The following is a 6,666-nucleotide window of genomic DNA, read 5'->3' on the forward strand; positions in this document are numbered from 1 at the left end:
AAGCACATTGCCATGCACTTGGACAGTTTTTCCACGTCTAATGCATACAATCAATGCTCCCAATCATCCCAGGAAAACCTCGCATCTCGGCCTTCTTCAGAAGCCTTTCCAAGTTCATATGAGTAGGTTTCCGGAGGTATTCTGCGGTGTAGATAGATTCGATTGCTCCGTAAAACCTCATCAGGGACTCAAGAATGAGTCTCTTCTTTTGCTGAAAGTAAGAATCATGGTTGTAAACAGCAATCATGATTTTGTTGAACAAATGTCGTTCCATTCTAAAACGACGTCTGAAGTACGTATCAGGAAATGCACTATTATGAACAAAATAATCGTGCAACAGTTCCACACCTCGTTGTTGCCTCCTTCTATCAAGGTTTCTGGAATGGGTGGGCCTGTATATATGAGCCACAGCTTGGATGACTCGACGGGAATGTGAGTCTCTGGCCATTCTTGATTCGTCATCTCTCATTCTCCACTCCTCATCTTCTTCCTTTTCATTTTGGGCTATAAGGAGATTGAACATTCCTTCAGATTGGTTAAACAATTCTTCCTCTTCTTGATCGATTTCCCACATCATGCTTGAAGAAGAAGACATTGTAAGTAGAAACTATGAATAATGATACAGATTTTGATTTGGTGAAGAAGGAAGCATAAATTATAACTAATGATAGAGATATTGAGAAAATTGGTGTGAGATTTAAAAGGATGGATGATGGATTATATGGAGGATTCTGAAATGATTAGGTTGTAGATAGTGTCACGTGGCATGCCGTTATTCGTTAAAAATCTCATCGAAATCTATCCAAAAAGATTCTGAAAAGATAACAACACGTGGTACGACGACATTGGATAAAAATCTTATCGAAATCCATCACCAATAATTATCTTTTCAGATAATGACACGTGACGCAACGAGAACGATTTAAAATCTGATCGAAATCTATCCTCAAAGATTTTGAAAAGTTAACGACACGTGGCACGATGACATTGGATAAAAATCTTATCGAAATCTATGACCAATAATAGTCGTTTTGGGTAAATGACACGTGGCGCAACAAGAACGATTTAAAATATCTTATCCGAAATTACAGATAAATTTATTTAGTATTATTTTGTAAAAAAAAAAAATTAATAATATTTTATTGCCTATTGCCAAGACTATTCAAGTGCAACGATGGAGATGCAAAAGACAGTTACTGTTCATTATGGCAGTTACTATTCACATAGTGGATTGAATAGTGGATTGCCTGGGGGAGGACTCAAAGGGTGGAGTTGCTCTTATAAGATATAGGTTTTAGGTTCGATTCTCGCTATAAGCAAATTTGAACCACATTATTGCTAGCCCGTTATAAAACTAAGCATTTTCTCTTCCCTTAGTATAAATAATATCGTTTGTTAAAAAAAAAATATTTTAAAGGGAAAAAAAAAGGTTCGGACCGGAAACACAATCATGTAAAATATGAATATCTTATTAATTTACCGCTTATCGCTTTTACTTTTATGGTTTTTCAAGTAGTACTAAGTATTGATTGCCACTTAAATACATATCAAATAAAAGAATGATTAATGACCACTTAAACACATGCATATCGATTAAAAAAAAGGCATATTTGTCGATTTTTGTCCCCTAAATTTGTATAGAGTTGCCGATTTCCCCTCCCCTTCCCCCTCCCCCGAACTTTAATTTTAGTCAATTAACTCCTGAACTTTTATAATTAGTCAATTTCTCCGTTGAACTTTAATTTTAACCAATTAACCCGTGAACATTTATAATTAGCCAATTTCTCCTTTGAACTTTAATTTTAACCGATTACCTCCCTGAACTTTTTTAAACAACCAATTCCCCCCCTGACGCTAGATTTTAAAAAATTTCATTCAATTTTTTTTTATTTATTTTGATCACCCGGACAACACATGATAACTATATGAGGACAAAAAGAATGAAAAATTGGATGAATGCAAATTGGATGAAAAATTTAAAATCTAACGCTAGAAGGGAAATTTGCTATTTATAAAATTTGAGGGGTTAATCGGCTAAAGTTACAGTTCATATGAGAAATTGACTAACTATAAAAGTTTAAGAAGGTAATCGGCTATAATTATAATTCAATAGAAAAATTGGCACCTCTATACTAGTTTGGAGGACAAACTGACAAATATCTCAAAAAACAAAGTAACTAACACATTTCCATTAAATCCCTTTTATTGCAATTGTAGTGGAAGCCATCTCATATCCCACGTATAAAGCATTAAAAATTTGCCTACAACGGAAAGAAATAGTGGAAGGTATGTGCAGGCCCTTGTTTCATCACCAACTACTCCTCCCTAGCTAATTAAGTTTAATCCATAAACAATTGCATGCATGTGACCTTTTCAATTTTCCAAGCCTTTTGTTTTTGGTCAAATCCATTTTTCTAATTCAATGTTGAAACTTAAGACCTATCTCCTTTCAAAATCAAAAGAAAAAGAAGATTAAATCATATATTTGTTAGGAATAATTATGGTTGACAACTATGGAAAAAAATATCCTAAAAAGTAAATACCTTTATGATTTATTTATTTTATTTATTTATTGTTTCATTTATACTCATTGCACGAGAAATTTTTAGTTGTGACAGGAATACGGATGGTACACTGCGTGTTTTTATGTAAGTGATGGAAAATTTTAATTTTTAAGTTATTAATCTTTTAACATACATATATCACCATTTATATAGAGACATGTGGTGTACCACCTCATGTAACGGTCACATTGAAAAATCTCTCATTGCACGATGTACATGGCGTGCAACCTTTTTTTGCCAGTGGTAATTACGATATAAAGTTTTGCCACATTTTGATTCGGATATCTAAGTGAACAACAAAATAATTTCGTAAATTTCAACGTCATCAAATAATACTTACTAGCATTCATGCATGCGTTTACGCTCGTGCAAAAGATATTTTTTGAATAACAGCTTGCTACGCGTGACTACACATTTTTTGAATCACATTATTTCTAACTCATTGTGAGGCTAAGCCCATCCCCCTTAGTTTAGATAATATCGTTTGTTAAAAAAAACAATCATTTGATAAATAATTGAATCAAATTATTATGCGCGTGCGAAAAACTTTTTTTATAACCAGCACTACGCCTCTTAAGATATTTTGAACGTGTTTAAAAATAGAGAAAATAATATTTGATAAACAACGCTTGAATCACATTATTGCTAACCCATTGTGAGGTCTAATTATAAAGAGTAAACTGTCGATTTGCCCCTTAAAATTTCACCTAACTTTCGATTTCTCCCCTGAACTTTTCGATTGGAAAATTAAGGACTCAAACTAATTTTTTTTTAGCCAATTTGCCCCCTACCGTTAGTTTTTCAAACATTCCATCCATATTTTTGTTAAGTGAGACCATGTGCACAACATGTGAGGGTAGTTCAGTCATTTCACTCTTAAAAATGATTAAAAAACTGAAAATAATTTTTTTTTCTAAAAACAATTTCCCTCTATTTTCCCTCTAATTCCTATCCTCAATTTTAATTTTCACTCATTCCTATGCATGAGAAATGACATACGGTGTTATTGTCTTCAAAAGTATCTAAATTAGTCTTTTTCTTGAAGCATGTACTACCGTTTTTATTTTCTCTAACAAATTAATAATTTGACAAATGCTCATGGTGTTAAATGTGCAAGAATGCAATTGAAATATTCATAATTTGATTCTAGGTTGAGTTGTGCACTTTCTTCTCTTTTATAGTAATTAATTTATTATTTGAAAATATTGTACTTTGAGGAGGCAAGCAAAGCTTTGTGGAACTGCGTGGGTATGATATATATATATATTTTTTTTGTGATTTGGTTGGATATTATTGCTAGAAAATTGGAGGAATAGTTAGGATTAGTGCAGTTAGCCGATCTTTGGAGTTTTGATGCTGATGATTGGAGTAGTAATTTTTTTCTTTGACTTGTTGTAGTTTTTACTAAATGGCGGAAATGTTAACTACTGGAAACTATTTTTATAACTGACACACCCCGTCCCGAATGAGGGCATGCTGGCCGTCACATGAGAGTGACGTAACCATTTACACAGTTCGGAAGCTTTTAAAATACAATTATTAAAATGGAAACCCTCGAGGGTGAGTCCTACTTTTGTGATTTCTGTCAGAATACCGTTGGATTCCTCGTGGCCACCAAAACTCTGCTATCAAGAACCTGGAGGGGTGAAAAACAAAATTGAGTGGGTCAGTAAAACCAAGCTTTTCAAAAACATTTTGCCAAAAATAATTCTAACCCCTCACTGTAAAACCTGTATACTTTTCCCAGAAAATAGTATAATAACATAATACTTTTCATAAATCTCGAATCATCAATTTTTCTTTAAAACCCGAAAGTATGCCATGTTGTAATTTCGAAAACAAAATAAATGATGCATCAATGTAACAGGTGAAAAGTTGAATTAACCGGAGACCCTGCAGTTGGTCCTGTACGGTTAATTCCATAGCTCAACATCCAATCCAACCGGAGTCACCTCGATGACCTGTACGGCACTACACTGCAGATAAGTCGGAACTACCTGAAGTAGTCTGTACGACATGGATGGTGTAATAATACGCCCTAGTGCTTCTCTCATCAATCATCTGTGCACATAATCTAAGATCACCCACTAGTCGGAATCACATCTAGTAATCTATACGACTAGCATATCGGAACCCTCACTTGGTCTGTACGACATCCACCTACTTGGATCCAAGACGAGCGTGCGGTGTGGTGAATAATATAAGCACTAACACCATGATTGCAGGTTATGAGCTATCCATAATATACACATCAACAATGCACATGAATAATATAAAACTCACCTGATACTTACCTGTGCGTCCACAGCACCAATTCACATATATATATGCATCATATATCAATTCATGCTTTTCATATACTTCTATGCATGGCATTTCAAATCATACTTTTCATATAAATCTATCCATGGCATTTTAAATCATGCTTTCATTTAAATTCAATTTCTGGGAAAACTCAATAGTATATAGGTAATACGAAAACAAAACTGCCCACTCACCTGGAGTTCGCCCTACAACTCCCTAGCACAACTCATCAAGGCGTCATGACGATCGCCGCCTAGAACAATAATCAAATCCAACCTCAGAAATCATATCAATAGAATATAACTTATATAAAATACGTCACTACGTAGATTGATCCGAAAGATCTGCAACTCAGATTTTAAATCCATAACTTCCAGAGTCCACAATATATCTCTAGGACAACATCCTGAAATTTCATTACCATCCAACGGTCGGATCTCCGTCAATTTCCAAAACTAAGTGACGGTTAACATTTTATTTTATGAACTTACAACTCCAATTCCGGAAGATCCGTAACTCGGATTCCCAATCCGTAAGTTCCAATAATCCTCAAATATTACGTATTACAACGTATCAAAGTTTGGTGACGATCCAACGGTCGGATCGTCAATTCACATTTTCATCTAAATGTGAAAACTATAAAACGTTATTTAAAGCACCTAACCAATAATCGTAATAACTTTCTCATACGGTGCTCAATTTGGGTATATGAATATACCACATTGACCTACTCGACGTCACGGACGTCGACAAATTTTTAAACTAATTTTTTACTGTGGCACGCGCCCCCACGCACCAAGGAAGGCACGGGTCCACGCGCGCCCACGCGCACCTTCTTCCTCGCGAGTTCGCCGGACTGGTTTTTCTCCGGTGGCCGGATTCTGGGCATTTTTCAAATGGCTTGTTCTCCTTCGTTTCTCAACCATTTTCTTCGTATAATATATCAATTTAAAGCCCTCAACATGTAGAATCACAATATACTACTTTTAAGCTTCAAAAACAACTAAATCTCACCGGAAAAATCCAAGCAAACCGGCCAAACTTAACCCTCGTGATCCCGACGTCCAAATCCTTCCAACGAAGCACTCCAAGCTTCCTTGGGACCTCACTAAGCTCACTATGAGCTTGGATTGTCCTAAAAATAAACCAACAAAAAGTTCATGAACAGTGCCAAAATCGGTGCTTGGGATTTCGATGTGAAATCGAAAGATTTCTTACCTGAAATGGGTGTGGTTGAGTTCGTATAGTCCTCACGAGCACGATGGTACCTTCACAACCTTCGATCCGTGCTTGTAGGCTTGGTGGTGAGTGTGTCCGTACAAGTCGAGAGTGAAAGAGTGAGAGAAAGCCGTGAGGGAGGAGAGAGGCAGCACGGGGGAAGGAAAGGGTTGAGGTTGACCCGTGTGTGTGTTGTGTGGTCCAACAAAACCCACCAAAATTCCAAGTCTTTTAATTCCTTAACCACACAAAAATACATACCAAATTTTAAATCAACCTTTAATCCAATTTAATTAATTTTCCAAAAACTTAGGAACCATGAAATGTTCAAACATATCACACACACGTACCTTAATAACTGCTAAGGGTAAATCCGTCATTTCACATTCCCGTCAAATGTATCTCCAGGACGGGCTGTGACAATAACTCTTCTAACTCTTCTACTAGTAAAGTCTTAATGTCTCTAAAGTGAAGCACAACATGTAACATGTTTATATTAATGCATTGCTTTGGAGACAATAACACCATGAGCATTTGTCAAATTATTAATTTGTTAAAGAAAATAAAAATGGCAGTACAT

At 35.5% G+C, this 6,666-nt stretch overlaps 1 long non-coding RNA gene across 1 annotated transcript; it reads right to left on the reverse strand.

Moving 5' to 3' along the window:
• Positions 1-3,989: 3,989 nt before the first annotated feature.
• On the reverse strand, positions 3,990-6,434 carry LOC126601552 (uncharacterized). Its single transcript, XR_007615762.1, has 4 exons — positions 6,087-6,434; positions 5,883-6,003; positions 5,063-5,121; positions 3,990-4,200 (listed from the first exon to the last, which is right to left on the reverse strand). It is a non-coding gene; the product is annotated as an uncharacterized LOC126601552 (long non-coding RNA).
• Between the last annotated feature and the right edge of the window lie 232 nt (positions 6,435-6,666).

The sequence above is a fragment of the Malus sylvestris genome, chromosome 15 (genome assembly GCF_916048215.2).
Source record: "Malus sylvestris chromosome 15, drMalSylv7.2, whole genome shotgun sequence".
Lineage (NCBI taxonomy): Eukaryota > Viridiplantae > Streptophyta > Magnoliopsida > Rosales > Rosaceae > Malus > Malus sylvestris.